The following is a 23,512-nucleotide window of genomic DNA, read 5'->3' on the forward strand; positions in this document are numbered from 1 at the left end:
TTGAAGAAGCAGCAAGGAATCATTTTGGTTGAGGTGTTTTTCCTCTTTTTTTGCACATGCCAGCAGTTTTTCAACGTACGTCTGTTTCTCATGACGCGCTGGCGGTGGAAAGAGGAGAGAGGAGAGAGGTACAGTAGGAGAGACAGAGGATGCGGTGCGAAGAAGAATGTGATGCACGAGACCACAGGGCGAGCTGTGCAAACACTCCCTCCTCACAGCCTTTAGTTTGCAGATTGGCATTTCCTGTTCCACCTGTAAAGTCTGCACACACAGCCACCTACATACAATACCCGCACACACTTGAGTATACACAGCGTACACTACAATCCACACACACACACACACAGTAAACAAACTGAAAACTTGGCCAGTGGCACACGTGCGCAGACATGAGGCTGGGGCTTACCACAGTGGCGCCGGGGCAGGGCAGCCAGTAACAGCAGCTACTAATTAAGTGTGGTTGGCTGAGCAGCTATAGCTCGGTATAGAGCTGCAGGGCTAGAGAGAATAGGGTGACAGGTCTGACACTGTGTGTGTGTGTGTGTGTGTGTGTGTGTGTGTGCGTGTGCGTGTGCGTGTGCGTGTGTGTGTGTGTTACTAGTGTAGCCCCAGTTGAAGAGCTGCTGACTCAGACTCTACTGTGAGTTTGGCTGGCTGCTCTGCTGGTATCACTGGCAGGGGAGAAGAACAACAATAATTCGCTCATTCGCATCCCCCCCCGTTCTCTCCTTCTGTATCTGTTCTCCTTTTTCTCTTCTTCTGTATTATGTTATTTTCCAGACTTTCCATGGAGTTTCCGTCTGGTTCTCTGTTCTGCATTTCATTTCCTCTCTCTTCCGTCAAGAGTCATTGTCGCGATTTCATTTTCTGCCTCTGCTCTTTTTACCCTGCTTGCTCGCAGAGTCAATATAATTCAATGAGCGTTATTGGCAGAGAATGTGTTTGCAGAGCAGAGGTGGGGATTATGGTGGATTCGCAGCAGGAAATACATTTGCCTCCAATGTCGAGCGATTGATTGAAGCTCCGATCCAGCACAGATTCTGTGATCAATCTCTTTGCCCTGTCGCTCTGCTTGTTGTTGTTTCTGTTGCCAGTCGTGACACGCCAGATATTCCCGTTCTCTCGTGGCCGTTGAGTCAGACTCGTCGGGCAACCTGTGGGTATCGGACCATTTCATCAAGTCAGTGCTGCACGCAACGAAACTCAGCCGCTCTGTGTGAATGGTGAATAAGGAAGCACGTACCAAAGCTGGTGATACCCTTTATGTTTCGTTAGCAAACATTTGGGAAGAAATTGCCTACTGCTTGTGTGGGTCTTCACTGCGTCACTGCTAAATACAGTTTTGTCTATTCTTTTTAAGTTTGGGTTGTGGAAAGTGTGATTCTGAGGTTTTGATAGCAATCGAGCTTCACATATGATATGCAGGGGTGCACATAACTTTTTAGGTCTAGTACTCAGAAGAGCACCTGGAGATGTGACTTGGTGCGCACCAAATAAATGGTCCCGTCCCGTTTTGTCAACGGGACAGTTTTGTCAACGGGGGGGTTGGGGGGGGGGGGGGGGGGGGGGGGGTGCTGCGGGGGTGCTGCGCGAGAAAAAAGGACGCTCTGCTTCCAAAATCCGCCGTTTTTCACCTTTTTCTTCTTCTCACGCCGTTTGGTGAACCGCCCAAGGTTGGTGCCCTGTGCTGCGCTGCTTTTATCCGCCAGATTGGGACGTTCACGGCATATTTTGCACCAGTACGGTGCGTTCATCATCGGTGACGAGTGCCTCTAACAGCCGCTGCTGCGAGCAAGCTGCGAGGCAACACTCACACAATCACGTGCAGCATGCGTCCCCTTATGTGCTGGTGATATGTCATTTAATGTACATGAATAAACTAAACTGCTAGCTGTATTAACTTTCACTAACGGTCATGTATCGGAATACGACGCTCGGTTTTAGCCTCATTTCTATAGCGTGTCAACTAATTCCACCGTTGCTTGAAACCAGAAGTCCTTGTTTTTATCGCTTTGCTATTAATCTAAGTCTCAACTTCAAATGCCATTTTAAAGAAGTCGTGCACCGCCTCAGACCCACGCAAGGTGCTAATACATGACGTGTAGACTACACAATGAAGTCTGAATGTCATATTAAATCAGCCTAAAGTGACATCTACCTAATGGACTGGGTGCATAAACATGCTGCTTGCCTCCTAGATTGATGTCACTCAGCTCTCCCAGCACAGCTCATAGTGCAGTGCCGTCACAGTGAGCGAACCACTTCTCTGACCTGCCAGGGATTCATACGGTCTTGTCTGACATTTAGGCCCAGTCCTCACTTGCATGGATATTTAGCAAAACACATTTTCCTCAAAAATATCCGTTTCAGTGGAACCATGTAGGGCAGTGGTTCTCAAACCTTTTCATGTCAAGGACCCCCAAAATGATATGTATTTGGCCGCGGACCCCATGTCAAAATATGTTGTTACAGGGACCCCCAGAAGCAAAGATTTGAGTTAGAAATGTTCGCTTTAAAAAATATTATATTCAAAGATTTGCACAAAGTTTAAAAATAATTCAAAAATAGCAGATCTACAAGCTCATAGCGCAGCACTCTGTGCCGCGCTATGAGCTTGTATATCGGCTATTTTTGAATAGCCAAAGTATAAACGGTTAAAATTATTATGATGCTATATTAACACATTTTGCTGGGGACCCCCTGGAACACCCCCAAGGACCCCTGGGGGTCCCCGGACCCCACTTTGAGAACCAATGATGTAGGGCATGTCAAAGTCAAACAGAACGTTTGTGGAAACGATGACGTCACAGCTATTCCCACATTCCCATTGTTGCTTTTTCTGATGAGCATGCACCTGGAAACAACAACAATAATGGCGGATACCATGTCATTTATGTTTGGTTAAGACCGTTACGACTAATTACACGTTGCATCAACTCCCACCACTTCATCAGCGATCAAAGGCGTCGGCTGCACACAGTATTATTTGGTCCACAGCGTCTGTGGTTTAATGTCCTTCAGATACGCCGGTTTTAGATTAGTCCCATCTGTGACATTCATTCCCCTTCGCTGTAGCTCCGGGACTCTTGTCACATAGCATTGCCATGCAGAATTGGGAGGCCGGGCCAGTAGGTAGTCCAGACTCCAAATAATGTGTGTCTCTTTACTAAAGACAGAGTGGTAAAGTTCTTTGAAACAAACCTTTTAAAATCGTTGAGTTTCTGATCTGCTGCTGATCGGGAACGCGTGTACAGAGATCGTTTTTTTTAACTACGGTCATGCGGGCGGCTTTTCATTTTATTTTGTGTTGATCGAAAATACCCGTTCCGGACTAAGGGCAGTGTAGTGATGTGAACCACAGAGGCAGCCATTGGTAAATGCACCACCAGGCCTCCTCATGCGGCCTCATTTCACTTCACCTCACCTCACCTACCACACACACACATGCACACACACACACTAGTAGCTCCTTCGTGTTTCCTGTCTAAACAAAGTGTCGCAGTGAGACAGGGACAGTGTGTGTGTTTTTGTGTGCGTTTGTGTATGTGGGTGTGTGTGCGGGGGAGGGGGTCATTGTTTGGCTTTTCCTCTCTCTCTGCTATGTAATGTTTACCTCTGCCTAACATTGTCTGGAGTGGGAAAACACGTCATAAAGCACAGACGTCTGTGTGTAGGTGTCGCTGTGTGTGTGTGTGTGTGTGTGTGTGTGTGTGTGTGTGTGTGTGTGTGTGTGTGTGTGTGTGTGTGTGTGTGTGTGTGTGTACACTAGTGACATCTTTTTGTTTGTGTGATTAATTGAGTGTGCGCGTGAGAATGACTTCAAACATTTTCGTGCCTCTGTATAAAAACTTCCATGCTTCCATGTTTCTGCATTCTCTTAGAATGTTTTCCCTGGGCCTGAAGTGTGTAGACACACACTCAGTAGCACACTTTTCCGAGCCATACAGTGGCCTAACGGCTACATTTCATTACATACACATCCGTATATACACTCTCTCCTCACAGACCAGAAATCTGCTAATGCAGCTGAGGCCTGAATGCCTACTACAGCCTTATCACACAGCTGAGTTCACATGTTATCTGGCCACACGACTGACAAACAATGATGGATGGGGAGAGACGGACACAGACGCTAGGGAGGTGAAAAGGCCATGCTCTCTGCTGGTCCTATGCAGGGATGCAAACGGAACACGTGAGAACATTGTGTGCATAAAACCTGCCACAACTACAGGGGTCCGTGGTGGGCATGCCCCCTTCGGGACACACCTTTGAAAGATATTTGCTTTACATGCTCATTTCTACAGACAATATGGGTCAAATATAAAATAAACCCCCTTCTTCCCAGCCCCCATGCCCTAAAAACACGTCCCGCCCATGGATCTACACAAATCTTGTAAGTTGTAAGTGACCTATTTTGATCTCAAAATGGTGAATTTCCCCATAAAAAAGGTGTGGAGAGTACATCTCGGTATAATGAACGAAATTCATGTCATCCACATCCATAGTTGGCCAAAGGTTGCATTAAATCATGTGAGCATTATCACGTTAGCTTACAGACATCACGGTAAAGTTGATGGTGGATTTGAATACGTGGTTGATATGAGGCAATAGGACATTTAAATGCTGGCTTTGCCCAGCTATGGCATTATGTGAACCCCATACCAGTGTTTATGTCTATAGACTGGGTAATCCAGCGTTTGTTCTGAGCATGCGTGTAGCCTTCTATGGGTTAGGCTTACAGACAGACACTGTGCCCATCCTAGTATTTGGCACCGTGCCAGTGGTGCCCCTGAGAAGGGAAGGAAGGAGGGGGCACCATATATTCACTGGGCACAGCCCCTGGGACCTGGCGGAGAGGCAGGGTTCAGCCACTGAAGGAGAGGCAGCGTGCCCGGCAGTCAATTAACGGCCAGCGGCATTTAAACAACAAATAGAGCTCCCGCAGGCTTTTGCACGCATGCCCGCACACGCGCACACACACAAACACGAGTACATCCACTCTGCAATCATCAGCACACACCAACACAAGGTCAGAGTGACAGTGTGCAAGACAGAAAGAGAGAGATACAAGTTATTCACTAGAGAGTCTCTTTTACACATTATCACGTTGCCTCTTTCAGAAATATAGTAGAGTGGTGCAACAACATTCCAACCACTTAAAAAGTAAATACTGCCATTATGAAAACTGAAGCCTAATAGCCAACACTTAATACCTTGCTTGGCACATGGAATCAGAGGTGAATCGATCAAATGAAAGAAAAAATACCAAATAAAAAGGTTAAAGGGTCATTACTTTGGGTAGCCTGGTGGTTGACCCAGCGGGCGCATGCTTGGACCACAGTGTGTTGTGGGTTCGACTCTCCTCTAGTCACTCCATCACAGAAGAAGATTGAGGTGTTGATGGAGACATCAACACTTCTCATGAAATTACAACTTCCTCAATTTATTTTACCTGAATCAATCCCTATGGTTCTATTGTGAGGAGGAAACATGAAAAATACTTCCCAACGTGTTGTGTGTGGCAAGAGATTGCTCTCAACGCTGCGTGAAAATCTCCACTAGTCTACATAAAACGACATTTCTGCACATTTTAATGCAACACAGACAGACAGACAGATAGACCTGACCTGTATTGATCCCATGTGGAAATTCAGGTGGCATAGCAGGGTAAGAGAGCAGAGCCAGGATTCAGGTTAAAACCCTGCAAAAATCCTTTAACCTTTACGATGAATTATGAAATCCGCCCAGACGCTGTGGAGAAGCTAATGCACTAGCCTAGCTGTCATCTCGCCCTGAGCTAAAACAGAGGATGACACCAGCATGAAAACAATTAAATGGAGAGAAGAGAAAAGAACAAAGACTGATGTAAACGAAGAGGAAACCAGGGGAAGAGAACAACAAATAGATGATGAGCATGTAAGATAGAGAAAGAAGGAGATCGGTTTCTCTCCCTAGAAGAACTTCCTCTGCCGTCGCCCCATGCATCCAGTGGTGGAAAGTAACTAAGTACATTTACTTAAGTACTGTACTTAAGTACAATTTTGAGGTATTTGTACTTTACTTGAGTATTTCCAATTTCCAATACTTTTACTTCTACTCCACTACATCTCAGAGGCAAATATTGTACTTTTACTCCACTACAATTATTTGAAAACTTTAGTTACTAGTTACTTTTCGGATATAAATTATTATATTATAAAACATACATTAACCACTTTAGTCATATTTTATACATAGGCTATTTGAAAATAGCCGATCTACAAGCTCACAACGCGTCGCGATGCGACGCGTTGTGAGCTTGTAGATCTGCTATTTTCAAATATGTTTGTACTTTTACTTTTGATACTTTAAGTACATTTTGATGCCAATACTTTTGTACTTTTACTCAAGTCAATTTTGAATTCTGGACTTTTACTTGTAACAGAGTATTTTTATATTGCAGTATTGGTACTTTTACTTAAGTAAAGAATTTGAGTACTTTTTCCACCACTGCATGCATCCGTCATCCTCCCCCATTGACATTCAGGTGAGAACTGCCACGTCTGCAGACGACATGTCTGTGCTGTGCCTGGCAGAGTCTGTTAGCCGCCATTTACCGGTCACTGGGCCGGCCTCGAATTTCAATCGTCCGGTAAATATAAATCTCGAGGCCCGGACCGCTGGCGTAGCGGTCCAGGCACCTAGGCTCAGTGTAGCCCGACAGCGTGTCGCGGGTTCGAATCCCGATCCCGAGGGCCTTTGCTGCGTGTCACTCCCCATCTCTCTCTCTCCCCATTTCCTGTCAGCCTACGGTCCTATAAATAAAGGCATAAAAGCCCCAAAACAAATCTTTTAAATATATATATATATATATATATATATATATATATAAATCTTGATGGCCATGAGTATGCTATACTGGTGAATTGTCAGTGAATATGCACACTCACAAGAGTCCTTCGTTGCGCTAAGCGTACGCAGTCCAGTGTTCCAGCGGAAAGGGGATTTTCTCTACGAAATAGAATAGAAACGTCAATGGGAAGGCGCCCTCAACTTGGCCAGGGCAGCAGTGCACTTCACAGCCGCAAAGTCACAACGTAAAAAAATAGGCCAGATTCCAGGACAATGGCACCCGGCAGCCTGTGTTTCGAAAATAGCAACTGAAGTATAACTTTTTTTATTGTATATTTTATATAATTTAAGAAATGTTAAAAAAATATAGTAGCAATACATTTTTGTTACCTGTCAAACCTCCAGTCTATTTTAAAATGTATGGGAGCAAGTAGGCTAGCTGTTTTTTTCCCATGGTGCCTGGAAGTATGTGTGCGTCTGCCTACGTACGTGTCTGCGTGCGGCTATTAGTCAGTGTGCCTGGTCGGTCGCCGCAAGCTATTGTGTAAATCCTTCATCCATCTTTCAGCCTATGCATCAATCCATCAGACATAATTATTGTTGGGTGGGGGGAGGGGGGTCATTGTATGAGAAGTGACCCGAGCCGTATAGCAGTCAAACCCCTAAGCCCATATCTCTCTATCACTCCCTCTCTCCAAGTCCTTTTCCTGCTCTCTCTCTCTCTCTCTCCCTTTCCCTCTCTCCCCCTCCAGCTGTGCTCTGAATAGGACCTTAAATCACACAACCAGGGCCCAGTGATTGGTCGACCTCTCTGCATGATTAAACAGCCATTTTCATCACGCCCGCCCCATGTGTGAGAGAGAGAGCGAGAGAGACAGAGACTGAGAGAGAGAGACTGAGAGAAAGAGAGACAGACTTATCAAGGGCTTGAGAAAGAGAACAACCAAAAGGCATCAACTCTCCATGTATCAACAGGGTCATGTGTGCAGGGAAAAGGAGACTGACTGTGTGCATGTCACCTGAAAGCACAATGCAGAGCATATGAGCAGCCATAGTGTGACTGTGAACTTCCGTGTGCATTAATATGCTCCTCAAAGTCAGGTGACAAAAAAACATCTGGCGGCCTCCATTAGTATCACCCTCCCCAGGCCAACAGTGGGGGTTGGCATTGACAGGGACCGCAATGCTAAACTAAATTGGGGGGGGGGAGAATTAGAACTACAAAATGTAATTCAATAAAAAACAGAAAGATACTCAAACATGTATGTCTTTCAGTGGTCACAGCACAGGGTCGGCCATTTTATAGTTCCGCGGGAATAGCTATAGCTCAGCTCGGTGTCCTTCTCAAGGACACTTCAGCTGGTTGGCGGCGGATTGAAACTGTGACCGTCCGGTTACGGGCCGGTGACTAAACCATCACAACCGGTGACGTGGGAAACACAGGGGTGCGTGCGGCAAGGTCACCATCTCCCACACGGTGACCCGCAAGACCTAAACACTAATTCCTTGAAATCACCAATCTGCAGAGAGGGACAGTTTAATCTCCTCCTCTTCCCCGAAACCGCACCTCACCATCCGATAAAGCTGCCACCCCCAATAACATCTGTTTGGCTTCCAAATAAAAAAATATGTCGTAAAAGCAGTGTGACGGGGCAACACAAGAATGAGCAGCTGTTCAGATGCTGCGTTCAGTCCGTAATTAAAGTTTGACTCAGCTTCTCTGACTTTTGTCATCCAGAGCACCCTCCCTCAAACACACACAACACCACTTCTCACCACCCTGCCCATGCAAACAGAATATACAGGAGCTCCTCTTCACAACAATCTTCATAATGCTCCGTTACAAGTTGACTTCCTGCTGTTCTGATCTAATCCGAGATGACGACACGGCAGCGGCATTTCTGTTGAGATTTCATCCTTTCCCGCACCATTCTGTTAATGTAGCCTTCAGGCTTTTTATGTTCCTGAAGCAGCACAAGCAGACTGCCTGGCACTGGCAGACAGACTAGTTTGGCAATGCGTCTGTACCGACTGCAGTGTTGATTTCAGAGTTGCAGAGGGAGACGGACCTCTTGAACAAACTAAAACCACCAGCATCGTGTTTTTGGAACAACAGATGACAGGCTCTCTGAAATGTGCCTGTGAGTGGTGTGGGCAAAGGGACACGGAAGTCATGTCCGACTTTAAATACGGTACTGTTCTCTGAAGTAACTGCCAAGTGACTTTATAAACCTGAAATCATAACAGTTTAAAAAAAGAAATAATAATAATAATAAATACGACAATTCCAAAAAGTAAGCTATCTTTTATGAACTTGTGTACGTATGTACCTTTGTTCCAACCTATGCCAGCCAGAGCTGCCAGTAACCCAAGTGGGAAGATATAATTTCTCATCTGTCAAAAGGGAAGGATAAGGGAGAGCATGCCAAAGGCCATGTCGTGTCGATCTCAGGAGCCAAATGAGGTCACGCTCAGGTAACAATAGAGGACGTGCATATGACCCAGTCAGAACAACAGCATTCCTCCACACAGGCATGGGAACCAAGGAAATGCTGGACAAGGCCAGTGAAGGAGAAAGAGACAGAGAGAGCTTAAGTGAAAGGAAGCTACTCCTCCCCGCTGCTACGCATCAGCACATCACACTAGTCACAAGTTACACACTCCATTTCATTTGGAATGCAGCGGCCCGCGACAACAGCCGGCCGCCGTTGAATGGCATCGCTGCGGCATTCCTTAACGTTGGCTGGCTGGCTTGTTGTCACATGCTTTGGAAGGGCCACGTTATCCAGCCACGACACAACCCAAGAGTGGAGCATTGCACACAGTCGAAAATCCTCAGTGTTAATTTAACCCAATTTCTTTTGTAACTTAATTTAACCTACTTAAAGTTGACCGCCGTGGTCCCCCTCAGGGCAGTGTACTTGGTCCGCAAGAAATAAACAAGTAACTTTCAGACGACCTCGTTCAGCTCGACTCCTCTCTCTCATTGCTCGCAGTTACCATTCATTTAGCTGGGGACGCCCCTCAAGGACCCACTTTGAGAACCACTGGTGTTTAACGGACCCTGAGAAAGAAGGAGGTGTGTACATGGGCTGTATATATTATGTAGGACTGGGATGATGTGGTGGAGGAGGAGGGGTTAAAGGTCACAGAGCCACAACTGGAACCGTCATCATGGGGCAGCAATGCGTGGCTCGCAACTCTCAGACCCCACCCACCACCTGCTCCTCCCCCACACGGTAGCCCGGCAAGACGCAACAGAGCACCGTGCCAACAAAACCTCCCCCTCCCTCCCCTATGAACCCCACTCACCTTTAAAGAGGGATCCTCCTAACCTTTGACCCCCCCATTCCTTCTCATTTGGACACTTCCCCCATTCCTTACTCCACTCCACCACCACCCCCATCCTCCAACTACCCCCCCCCCCCCCACACACACACACACACACAAACTCCTGGTGTTCTGGTATTGTCTGGGCCTGGAGTAATTATTCCCAGGTCCCCTGTTTGTTCATTCCCTCTACTCTCTGAGGGTGGTTGGGGGGGGGGGGGGTTCGGGGAAGGGGGAGGCGACTTAAAGGCCCCCCCGGGACCCCCTGCCGCTTCAGCGTGGAGGGAGCACAGGTCTGCTAAAAGAATTAAGCTGAGCAGCCACCACCAATGTTCTGCACAACATGCAGTTGAGTGGTTTTCCTCTTAACAATCTAGGTAAGAGAGGAAGGGAGAGGAGGAGGACGGGGGGGTTATGGTCCTTGAGCACATGTTTCCACTGAGACACACTGGACCAAAACAAAACAGAGCTTTCTAGAGCCGTTCTTCAGATCTTTGGCGAGGGGAGTGTGAATCTAGCAACAAGAAGGTTTGCGGGCGTAGAATTAAATATAGAGTCCAAAGGGAAGCACGCACATCCCAGCCATTCCCAACACAAACTTTTCAGGTGCTGAACAACAATACGTATGCACATTGGAGAAGAAAGGAATTAAATATCACTTGAAAAAGCAAGAGTTCTTTAAGCACTCTAATCAGAAGAACGCTGATACTTTATAACTGGATTGCATTAACCCATTTAAACCGGGAACGCATCTGTGTAACCACTTAAAACATTATACATTATTTTATATTTGGCTGTTAAAAATAGCAGATATACAAGCTCATAGTGCGGCACCGAGTGCCGCGCTACGAGCTTGTAGATCTGCTATTTTAGAAAAATCGTGAAAATGTGTGCAAATCTTTGAATATATATATGTTTTTGAGCTAACATTTTTAACTCAAATCTTTGCTCCTGGGGAGCAAAAAAATATGTTGAGATGGGGGTCCACAGCCAAATACATATCATTTTGGGTGGTCCTTGACATGAAAAAGTTTGAGAACCACTGATACAGTACAGTAGGATTTAGAAGACATTTTGTAGAATCGGAACCTCAGGCCTTAATGGGTAAAGAAACAGTCTGCATTTTATACACTATAACCACGTGCAACTTTTTTTTTGCATCGATTTGCATGATGCAAAGATAGCATTAACAGATAGCTGTTGAATAGAGAAGAGTCCCTTGTACACGTCTCTGAGGACGACATGCTATGCAGTGGCACAATGCCAGCGCACAATGGAGGCCAGACTCGGCGGGCTACTCTCTCTCTTTAACCCTTTGAGAGGAGTACAAAAGAAAGAGCTCACAAAGAGAGAGACCGTGGAGAGAAAAGGATGAAGGAGAGAGACAGAGAGGAGAGGGGGTTGTGGATTTGGCCTATATGGAGGCTTCTGCCATGCTTTAAGCAAGTTTTAAGCTACATTTGTTATGCCTGAGTATAGTACATATGGACCACAGGGTGCCAGGAATTATTTTTCAGTGTCTGTATGACATAACATAATAGATTAGGCCACGTTCGGTCAATAGGCTGGTTTTCACTAAAGGGCCCCAACAGGGCTTACATTATGTAGTGTTCAGTTTCCAGCCAACATAACATCTTTATAGTTCCTTTACACATATTGTACCAACAGAGATCATTTGTCAGCCAGGCTATAGTTCAAATAAAAGTAATAGTGATTTCAGTCACAATCGTTTTGGCCCTGGAACCAGATAGGGCCTACAACTACGATTACTGGAAAAGTGGCTATTGAGATTTTAGCATAGGGTGAGGTGAAAGGCTAGGAAGGGCTCGACACAGTGTTTAAGGGCTAAAGCTACTCAAATCTACCCGACTTTTCACTGCTGAAGTGGGATCGCTTAGTGGATTTAGTAGGGCTAGCTCCTCATTGGGGCAAAAAAAAGAAAACGTTTTTTTTTTTTACCCCCACAATTGATTTTTGTTTCTCTGCGAACGATCTACCTCTGGTAAGACCTCACCCAAACACACACAGTCAGTCACACGTACGTCTGCCCACATCTAAAGACTAGAAAATGAAGAAAACAAGTGGGTAAAAATTAATAAATAAACAATTATACATCTGGTAAACAAACACACACATACAGGTGCTCGATACAGAAAGAGGCTTACAATACAGTAGTCACGGAATCCATCCGTGTAAAACACACAAACACCCACCTAATGTCCAAGAGAGAAGAGTGAGAGCGATTGTACCTGCATCACACAAACTTGCTTTCTCCACTTCCCGACCACCCCTGCCTCAGGGGGCAACATCATACCCCTGACCTCTTTCAAATGAGCCTTCCTTCCTTCCGCTAATGCCAGGAGAGACACAGAGAGAGACAGCGACAGAGAGTGAGAGAGAGAGAGAGCTAGCACCACCGCAGTCAGGGGGCCAGACAGGCAGCTAGCTGATTTATAGGCTAGCCCACGGCCATGCTTTCCCTGGGCAAGTGGCTCTGTTCAAAGGCCTGCCTTCTATTAGTCTTATTTACAGGGCTGGGGAGTGCAGGCCACCTGAATTATTTAGATTCCCCCATTGGTAAATACAACAGGCACCAAATGGGGGCCAAACAAACTAGAGAACACTGCAGAAACACAAGAGAGAGAGAGAGAGAAGATGCAAGACAAGAGAGAGGAAAACACAATTATGATGTGCTGCACCATTAACATTAATCACAACAATAAATGCCTATGTGCCTGAGTAAACTTTTCCCCGCTTCATCTTCTAAAACACTGGAGACTGTTACCTTACATAAAACATGAGGTTCCCCAACACACGCACACACATTCACAAAAAGAGATAGTATCTCCTGTAGCAGTGTATACAGTGGGCACGTAAGACAAACACAGCAAACTTATGCACTGCCTCTTGCAATGCAAATACATGCACACCACACACACGCACATGCACGTCTCACAAACACACACACACACACACACACACACACACACACACACACAGTGCTGCCTCCACTCTCATTAACAAGCCAAACATGCCTGAAGAGGCAGACAGACTCCAGTGCGCACGGTAAACAACCAGTAGGCTCTCATCTAAAACTGAGGATACATCAGCATCAGTCTCTCTTCTACCAAAGACACAAAACAGATGATGGGTTACGTCTGTTGCCGTAGAAAAGCATAGCAAGACGGGCAACTTGCTCCGAGATATAAGTTGACAGCAATGGTCGCTATCCATACAGTGGTGTACCGGTGCCATATTGGACAGCAGCCTGCTTCTCTATAGTTAAGATAATCTCGTCATATTTTGCATTCCCGGTGTTGCCAAATTTTGAGAGAAATAGTATTTCATGACATCTTGAGTATAGATGATTAACAGAACATGAGTAAGGTCTGGTGTAATATGAGTTTTGATTCTGTGCCTATAAACCTAGTCTTGTACTGCCATATGATGGGAGACAAGGGTAGGGCTGAGGGGGCTTGAGCACCTGCCCTTTTGTACCGGATGTCCGAAGTGCCCTTTGTAAAAGGCCTGCCTTCCTTGGCTGGCCTGCATGGCTGCCTTCAGTCAGTTTCACTTTCACCGTCACCTGACACAGTGACATCACGTGCCCTCCACTCTCCTCACACCCCACTGCCAGCAAGCGAGTGATCTGCCGACGAAATTGCGCGACAAACTGTCCCGATATGTAGCGTGACTAGCGTCAGCCAATGGCGCAACATAGTCTGGAGTGGACCAATAAAATTAACAAATGAATAACTAAAGAGAGGAAATGAATGTCTCCGCTTCATGAAGCTACCACGTGGCGAGTGCAGCCGTGCACCCACACACACACACACACACACACACACACACACAGAGTCGGCTTCAGATATTTCCTCCACATGCATGACTGCAGAAACACAGCATGCAGGTGTCACAGGTGGTCTCCCTTAAATGTGAGAGCTAGTCCATTGAATCACTAATCTATACTGTTTGAACCATCCAGTAATATAAATATGACGTAAAGAGGGTCTTACTATACTGTGAACAATCCTGAAATATAAATACGAAATGAGTCAGAAGCTCCAGTGCTACTCTGTCCAATATGCCCTTTGAACATCCACTTTCCTGAACTCTTGATGCAACTTCTGACAATCAAAATAGCTGTATTCCACAAACGTGTGCAAAGCAGCGTGCAGATCTAACAATAGTTTTGGGTGGGAAGACTGCCATGAAACCTCGCAAAAATAGAGACACTGTGAGCGAATATCTGAGGGGGATGACGTCGCTGCACAACTCGCCGTCACTCGTGGTACGCGAGGACAGCCTGGTTGAAACACATGTCTTTTAATGACTTTTTCTCGCTCGCTCGTGTTGCTATATGTCAGGATGGGGTGTTATGGTTTGCAGCCACGCCCGCTGAGAGACAGGTGCTCAATTGTTTAAATAGAGATTCCGAAGATTTTTTTGTATGATGATACTTCCTCCCCTGATTCAAAGCTACTTGAACTAGATTATGGTCTCTCAACACATGTAAAATTGTGTAAAACACACCTGGACGCTGTTCGCAGCCAAAGTGGGTATAATTCAACAGGTTATGGTGTGAAAACTGGTGGTGTACTGCGTTTTTAAATATTGCCCCGTTTGAACTTTGAGCGGCCCGCCTCTCTGGTCTCTGCACGGCCCTGATGCACAGGCCCAATACAAGCCGGACGGTGGGGAGGAAAGAGGGCAGCACGTACAGGTAGCGTCTTGTCTTACAGGAAAGAACCATTGAGTGGAGACTTCCTGATCAATAGCAGGCCCGTTGCCCCTCTTCAATGAGGAAACGGAAGAAGAGAAGCCATTCAACACACGCAGAGGGCTCCGGCTGCCTGTCAGAGTCAGTGTCTGCAGGGGAGAATGCTGACAACGGCGTTAGCATACCGAGCAGGAACCCTCATATGCCGAGGGTGGGGGGCACAAACACAGGGCTGACGGGTCACAAGTCCAAATGGGGTCAAACATTGCCTTTTTACACCTAAAGAGGTGGGTTGCTCAATCCTAATGCAGCCGACACCGGAGTCTGAGGGTGAGAACACGGCAGAACGTAATCATCAGTTTACGTTATTAGCAAATTAACACAGAGGATTTTGCTGTGTACTTTGGATGAGAGCCAATTGACAAGCGTTAGTCATCTTGACTGACAGGGAAATATATGACCAATGCCGTGTCTGCCACACATGCAGAAAGAAATGAGAGCAAAGAAGCCCATTTATTGATTGATGGTGCCAAAACTAAATCAATTGCGCCGTGCAGCTTTACATTTTAACCCGAACTTTTGAAGTAAAGCAAACCATGTACATTTCGTTGGGACTTAATTTCAATTTGCAGCCAGATTAGCAGGCAGGGTTTTGATACAGTCAGTATGGCAGAGGTTTTTCTACCCCAAGCCGTCTTGATGTGAGTGGCCTTTTTAGTGCCTGCTTCAAAAAGCAGCCCCCGTACCATGAGCAGCTGTCACTTTCGGCAGGCACTGTGGAGGACGGAAGCGGGGGAGGGGTCCTTTGAAGAACGGTTAAAAGTGGGCGATAAAAATAAACCGGGAGAGAGGAGAAAATTAATTATACATAACAGACATTTCACTTGGATGAGCACGACAAGAGAGAGAGAGCGAGAGAGAGAGAGAGAGAGAGAGAGAGAGAGAGAGAGAGAGAGAGAGAGAGAGAGAGAGAGAGAAAACTTCTCCAAAAAAGTCATTTTCAAAATGAAAATATTTCTACATTGCTTCCACATGAGTGGTATTTAGTTGGCTAGATTTGAGTTGAAAACGGTCAAAGCGTCACACGTTGGAGACCAGGCTTCCATGTCATCTCCACATTAGAGCTCAGCTGATGCATACGTCTCCTCTCTCTGGGGCGAGCAGCTTGCAGGGACCAGAACCAACATAGCAAAACACCAGACAGAGTTCACAGATGACCCTGCTGTCCGCCATTAGATGGCCTTCCTTCTGATGTGGATGACCGTGCACAGTGCCAGCTCACCTGCAAACTGTCTTCTCTAGCTGTGCTTCTTGGTGCACTGGTAAGTGGTACGGTAAAACCCTCAGTGTGTTCATTTAACTCAGAGAGTGTACAAATAGATAAATTAACACTGAGGATTTTACTGTGTACTTGTGCAGTTTCACATCGCCCACAGACTCTCTCTCTCCATGCTCCTTATGCAGGCCAAACGGAGGTCATTCCCATTCCAGCAGTCAGTCAAGAAGGCCCGGGAGGTATTGAAGAGTGAGTTTATTTCATATTAAGGCTTGTCGGCTAGAGGTGTTAGCACAACGCGGCATAGACGTGTGTGAGTGAGTGTGTGTGTGAATAAATAAATATATATATATATATATATATATATATATATATATATATATATATATATATATATATATATATATATATATATATATATATATATATATATATATATATATATATATATATGAGAGAGAGCCTTTGGGTAGAGCCTCACTGATGGTCCCTGTTTAGTGCTTTTTAATATCACTGTAGTCCCCGTCAGCCACTGAACCCCCACCCCCCCAGGGCGCCACGCAAACCCGGGAGAGAGCCGGTGTGTGAATGCTCAAACGGAAGGTGGGAGATGAGGAGGAGAAAAGAAGAAGGTGGAGGGGGGCAGAGGGATGTTTCAGAGAGGGAGCGAGATGACAGCAGGGGAGATGCGGATGGAAGACGACAGGCAGCTAGGTGACAGAGAAACAGAGAGGGGTTAGGGCACAGTAAGGATCAATAGTGTCCAATGAGAGAGAGAGAGAAAGAGAGACAATTGGTGTGTGAGAAACAGAAGAGCGGGTAAGGCTGGAGAGAGCGAGCAGTGCGCTAACGGCGAATGTCTCCTGCTAACCTCCTTAGCGAGACTGACACAAATGAAAACGTATGTAATAAAAACATGCCATCTCTGCCGTCTATCATATGAAAGCAGATACTCCGTTTACAGAGCTCGCGCTCTGAGGAGGAAAGCACTCAATCACATGAGGCTGGATTAAACTGCGGCGTCTCCCCACCTTTCTGATTGACATAACCTTGTATTGGTTGAACTGAAGAAGGGATCCTCTTTCACCTGACACTAGGATACTTTCCCCTCTTTCCCTGGTCCGTGAGGCCACAGTAGCCTGCACGCACACTGGCAAAACGGTCGCGCTTACCAGCCACTCCCGCACAGGCACCAAACTCTGTGGCGAGACCTTTTCAACAAGTGTTGTCTTTGTCAACAACAAAAAGACATATTTTGAAAAATCTGTCTTTTTTGTTGGGCAGCAGACAAAGTTGAAATTAGTCTTCAGAGTCACAGTTAACACTTAAACTCTATATACTTCATCATACGACAAATAATGAAAATCACGTATAACGGACAATAACAGCATCGCATTGTGAGCTTCAGTCTAGGAGAAATCAGAGTTCTCCCGCCTCACAGAGCCTTACCGACTACATGCCAGAATGCATTGCACGCAAACTTCTGCCCATCCCTAGCGAAGATGACCCTAGATAGAAATACAAGGGGGCAGCAGTAGCTCAGTCTGTAGGGACTTGGATTGGGAAACCGGAGGGTGGCCGGTTCAAGTCCAACAGTATTAGCATGGACTGGTAGCTGGAGAGGTGCCAATTCACATGAGCACTCACTGTTGAGGTGCCCTTGAACAAGGCACCAACCCCCTAACTGCTCCTGGGCGCCGCTACATGGCAGCCCAATAATTCCGCCATCTCTCCACATTTACAACTCTGTATTTCGGCCCTATGCGTGTGAAAATACAGAATTTCCCCATGGGGGTTAATAAAGACAATCTTCTCACGTATATATACGTCATATTTCCGTCTGTCAAGGCGATTATGGTGGAGGAAGTCAAGCTGATTTGGCGACACCGTCCAAAGATACAGAAAGGATGGGTGACTACTGCATGTGTTTTCGGTTAGACTCAATGCCAGGACTGGCTGAGACAGTGATACGGTAGGCCTCATACGTGTGCAGTGCACACACACTACAGAAATAAAAAATTAGGGAAGGCGATGAGAAATTATGTTTTGCGAGAGGTAGTGCAGAAGGGGATAGGTAGGGTGGAGGACTGACAGAGAGAAAGAGAAGAGAGAGAGAAGCGGGTGAGAGCAGTAATGATCCTCAGTGGCAAGGTAAGGCAAGAGGCAAGTTGCGTTAATACCGCTAGTTACTAGCAACTTGGCCACGCCCCCAGTCACTCTCGTCACTACTCAGACAGATAGATGGAGCGGCGTCACATTCAACTAACTCCCACAACCTGTCTCTACCAGCTGGCTCAATGCCGGCGTGCTGTGTTAATCATTAGACTCCCAGTCTGTAGACCGTGGGTTCGAATCTCACTGCGGACAATAGATTTTCCACGATCGAACGCTACTTTTTGCAGACAATTTATTTTCTCAGATAAAAAAACCCTACGTTTACGGAGGTTAAGTTTAGGAATAAGGTTAGGTTTAGGCATAATTTTACTGATGTTACTGCAAGGGTTAGGAATAAGGTTAGCTTTAGGCATCATTTTTACTGAGGATAAGGTTAGGAATAAGGTTAGCTTTAGGCATATTTTTTTTTACTGAGGTTAAGGTTAGGAATAAGGTTAGGTTTAGGCATAATCTTAATGAGGTTAAGGTTAGGGATAAGGTTAGGTTCAGGCATAGTTGCAAAAACGCTATGAAGAAGTTCAACACGGCAGAACTGTCAATCACAGCGGGTCCTTCCTTACCAGGTCTTGTTCAAACTAGCGTTACTAACGCCACTGGCGAGGCAGAGAGAGTGATGAGTGAGATGAATAAAAGGAGAAGAAGCAAAAGGTGGTGGTGGGGGGGGGGGGGGGTAGTCACACTGGTTTAAAATGTCTGACAGTCAAGGAAACTGGAAAAGAAGACACCTTTTCCCAAGTGCATACACATGCACAGCACATACAGGCCTACTTCCACTCCAATGAAACAGTACATGAAACCCTGAACCCGAAGAAGTGCTAATTTAACTCAAAGAGTTACAAATGGATATATTAGCAGCTTCACGCTGAGCAAATTAGCCTACACCCTACTGTGTATGCAATACGGACTTCAAAGGTATTTCACATAAACAATTTCAATGACTGTCACCATGTTTTTTCATTCCCACTGAGAAAATCTACATTTGAGTTTCGACGGAACTAACTTCAGTTCTCCATTTTCGGTCCAGTTTTCAATATATGATGCAATGACATGTCCTGTATTAGCTATACCTTAAATGTTTTACGCTGATGACATTTCTCAGCTTGCAGTGCAATTCTCACATGAGCACAAGCCTTGTCATTCCTCTAACATTCTAATTATTAGACCTTAACCATGCCGCTTATTGAAATGTCCAGGGGAATTCTATGGGGGGCAGCCACACAAAGGCCAGGCCAGAGGGGTGCAAAGTGCACACGTCAGCTTGAATTCCAAACTTTGGACATCATAGGTTTACCCTTCATTGTAGCAGCCGCAAACGAACTCAAGCGTACAGGGCGGACATTCAAAATTCATGACACTGCTGGTCTATTGTGGAGAGATTTGTATCATAATTGGGGAAGATTGAAACGAATTGCTTGTAATTTTCTGGCTGGGCCACTAGCTTTCATGTACAATGCCATGCAAGGTCATGGAACCTTTTGTGGGGACCCTCTCTGGTGGCAAGCGTACGCTTTAACCACATGAACCCTAGCATCCCCATTTCTGGGGTGGACGTTCAGCGAATATAGCAGATCTACAAGTTCACATGGTGTCACAAATAATGTGGCGTGTTGAGATTTGATTTAGAGGGAAAGAATAGAGGACCTAATATAGAGTCCTGGGGGACTCAAGTCAATGAAGTATATTGGGTTTAAGCTGTTAAACCCATTAAGACCGGGGACGCATCTGCGTCTCATTTTAAAATTTCTTTGGGCTATCAAAAAATAGCAGATCTAGAAGCTCATAGCGCGGCACCGAGTGCCGCGCTACGAGCTTGTAGATCTGCTATTTTTGAAAAATCTTGAAAAAATATTTTCCAGAATTTTTTCAAAAGACTTTGAGATTTAGATTTTTTTTAAAGAATCGCCTCAGGTCTTAATGGGTTAAACATCATTAAGGTAGTTTTTTTTTGTCTCATCATCTCCTTTAATAGATTTATTTGATATGTGCTATGAGAGTGCTGTGTCATTTGGCCGGCTGCTAAATCAAATGCTATGACACTATGGTCTCCTCAAAAAGGTAATCGAATTTAGACATAACAGGGTAAGGGAATATTTCACCCCTGGAATATTAAAAGGATTTTTTTTCAAGGGGAACGTGTCCACGTTTCTGAAATGTTCAAATATGTGTGTGCGCCAGCAGGTCATCTGAATAAGGAGAGGAGGGTGATTCTAAATCCATCTGCTCAGACTACAAAAAGTGTCTCTACAGGCTTGGCTACAATATAGCCACTCCTTGCAGTCTGTCACAAACCGATACAATGTAATGAATGAATGACCGTCACATTATTTTCCTCATGCTGACAGTTTGACATTCTTTTTGGGTGGTTGATATCTTGGAGAAAGTCGAGTTAAATCCCGAGCATGTGTCACTAGGGTTGGGATCCTGTAGGATTTTAACGATTCTGGTTCCTTAACGATTCCCTCAAAACTGTCCTATTCTTCAACGTTTCCGTTTAGCGATTGCTTCCAAATGGACCCTTACAGGTCTGTAACTTTGAGAGTGCACAAATGGGACCAAATGGTCCATTTGGTCCCATTTGTACACTCTCAGAGTTATAATGGTCGTTGTTTGAGAGCCATCGGTATTGTATGGCAGACGTGAAGTCCACATAACCAGCCTCTGAGAGTGTGAGAAAATCTGTCTCGGAAAACAGTTATGAAAATATGATGGAACCGATGCCGGTTCCTCAATGTTGGATCTGGTTCCTCCGGTTCCAGATCCCAACCCTATGTGTCACTACTCACTAATGTTAGTGAATGAGTGATGATGATTAGCAGCAGTTATTATTCACCAAGTACCACCTCTTAAGTAAACATTTATGTCACGCCTGAACTCCTGCCTCATTAGCATGTGAATACTTTGCATTTGACCGTCAGTGGAGACGCTTCAACTTCATTCAATAGTGGGCAAAATTGAGGTCAGTTTAGATTAGAATATTAGAGCCTGGCAGTCCAAAAAGGACCTGGTTTAAAATGATGCATGGAACTGGAACATGATGGATGGATCCTCCCATTTCATTCACTTTAATATATAATTTTATTATTCTATATTCCAAATGAATTGAATATCGCCTATGTGGGGGAGCCTAATTGGTTAACCAGGGTTTGATTAAAATGCGATTGAAGAGAATCCAATAGAGCAATGAGAGCATTTCGCACTCAACACACCCACAGACAGCCCTCATCATTCTGTCGCTGCTCAATGGGGAATTACATTGCTGTCGAATAACAAAGCTTACAAATTGCCTCTCATTCGTTAGCAGATTAACAGGGTTTTTTTTCTTCCCACACACACCACCCAACCAACACGATTTCTAATTATTTCAAAGCTAATAGGGGGAATCGATTTTTTTCTCCTTTTCTTTTACAAAACAGCAGCAGCATGTCCCCTGGAGAAATGCAACACCCCTCCCTTATGTCCACTTAAGAGTGTTATAGGGCAGAACAACACATCCTGGGCTCCGAACGTATTTAAACAGCCATCACACACAGAACATGCAACGAATTGCAATGTAAAAATCCATGTATGCATGTATGGGTCTCACGTGTGTTGTCTCCTCTGCTCTGCTCTCCCCCACCAACAACTGTTTCCCCGGGTGGCGACAGTCAGTGTCAGTCTGTGTGAACACCTATAATTATGTATGGTGGTGGTGGCATTCCTCCTCTAAGGCAATGCAACAACCATATGCACACTCCAACTAGAACCAGACTGTCTGCTGTTCTGTTCAACATTGCAGTGGAACAACAACACACACACACACACACACACACACACACACACACACACACACCTCAACCAGCAGCGCAACAAACACATAAAGTATGAGAGTCAAACGAGGATTACGAGAACAAGACGAGGAAAAGTCACTGGTATTTAATAATAATAATTGAATTTATTTATAATGCACTTTATATTTGTGAAAATCTCAAAGTGCTACAATAAGCAAATGCATTTAAAAAAAATCATCACACCACTATTACCATCTACATTTATAACCTATAAACTAAACCCAACGCTGTGCTGGATGGATCTGGGGCTTCTTGGGGAAAAAATTAATAGCCCTTTCCTTCTCTGTTGAATATGGTTCCTGTGCTTGTTTTATGCACAAGGATTCAAACCAACAATAATAACACCTCCTTATGCATTGACCAGTTTCCCCCCTGTTTCGTGTTGATCATTAAACCGACCGGTGGTCCACGCAAACCGACCGGTGGTCCACGCAAACCCGACTGGTCTGGTGGTCCACGCAAACCGACCGGTGGTCCACGCAATCCCGACCGGTGGTCCACGCAAACCCGACTGGTCTGGTGGTCCACGCAAACCGACCGGTGGTCCACGCAATCCCGACCGGTGGTCCACGCAAACCCGACTGGTCTGGTGGTCCACGCAAACCGACCGGTGGTCCACGCCACGCCACGGCGCGCATTCATAACGCTGCCTGCCTGCAGAAACACAAGCCTTTTTTTTTTTACAATCGGAATCCACACCTAAAATTGTGGGATCGCGCTGCTCTGGTTCTACCAACCCACTCACAGTGTCTTTAAAACACAGTCTATGTTTAGATGGGGCTCCAGCTCTGAAACAAACCACCCGGAGAGAGAGAGAAAACTAACGACACAAACCAACGGATCTAAAATGTTTGACCCACCGGGGACTCAAAAAACTGTTCCTCTCATAAAGGTGGGGTGAAAAAAAAACCATAACCGTGCGCCAAATCCCAACAGCAGTAGATTACTTACAGGTTCATGTGATCCTTAGGTTAGAGATCCTTTGCCATGATGGTTTAAATTCCACAACTCTGGGACATTTCCACACTCTCGTCACGGACGTACTAGTAGTAGTGAGTGCTCGCCTCGGCGGCTCCTCTGCGTGTGAATGGGGAAGAATGCAGCTCTGGGTTCCACAGGGGAGAGAGAGAGAGAGAGAGAGAGAGAGAGGAGGAGGAGGAGGAGGAGGAGGAGAGGGGGAGGGGGGGGGGGGGGGGGGAGCAGCCCAAACGGGAGGCGCAAGGAGCAAGGAATGCACTTTGTTGCTTCAGTTGCCTAACTGAGCCCATAGAGGGCGTCGTGGAGTTGTTTCACAGTGTGGCCAAAGTCCAAACCACCACACACACACACACACACACACACACACACACACAC

General features: G+C 45.7%; 1 protein-coding gene across 2 annotated transcripts in view; it reads right to left on the reverse strand.

The window, feature by feature from the left end:
- The window catches only part of plxna1b (plexin A1b), a 257,554-nt gene extending 234,314 nt beyond the window's left edge, over positions 1-23,240 (reverse strand). For both annotated transcript variants that reach the window (XM_080424880.1, XM_080424879.1), the window contains exon 1: positions 23,111-23,240. The gene's annotated coding sequence lies outside the window, so the exon portion shown is untranslated. The remainder of the gene's footprint in view (positions 1-23,110) is intronic.
- Positions 23,241-23,512: the final 272 nt, after the last annotated feature.

This window comes from Gymnoscopelus braueri (genome assembly GCF_963280865.1).
Source record: "Gymnoscopelus braueri genome assembly, chromosome: 3".
Classification (NCBI taxonomy): Eukaryota; Metazoa; Chordata; class Actinopteri; order Myctophiformes; family Myctophidae; genus Gymnoscopelus; species Gymnoscopelus braueri.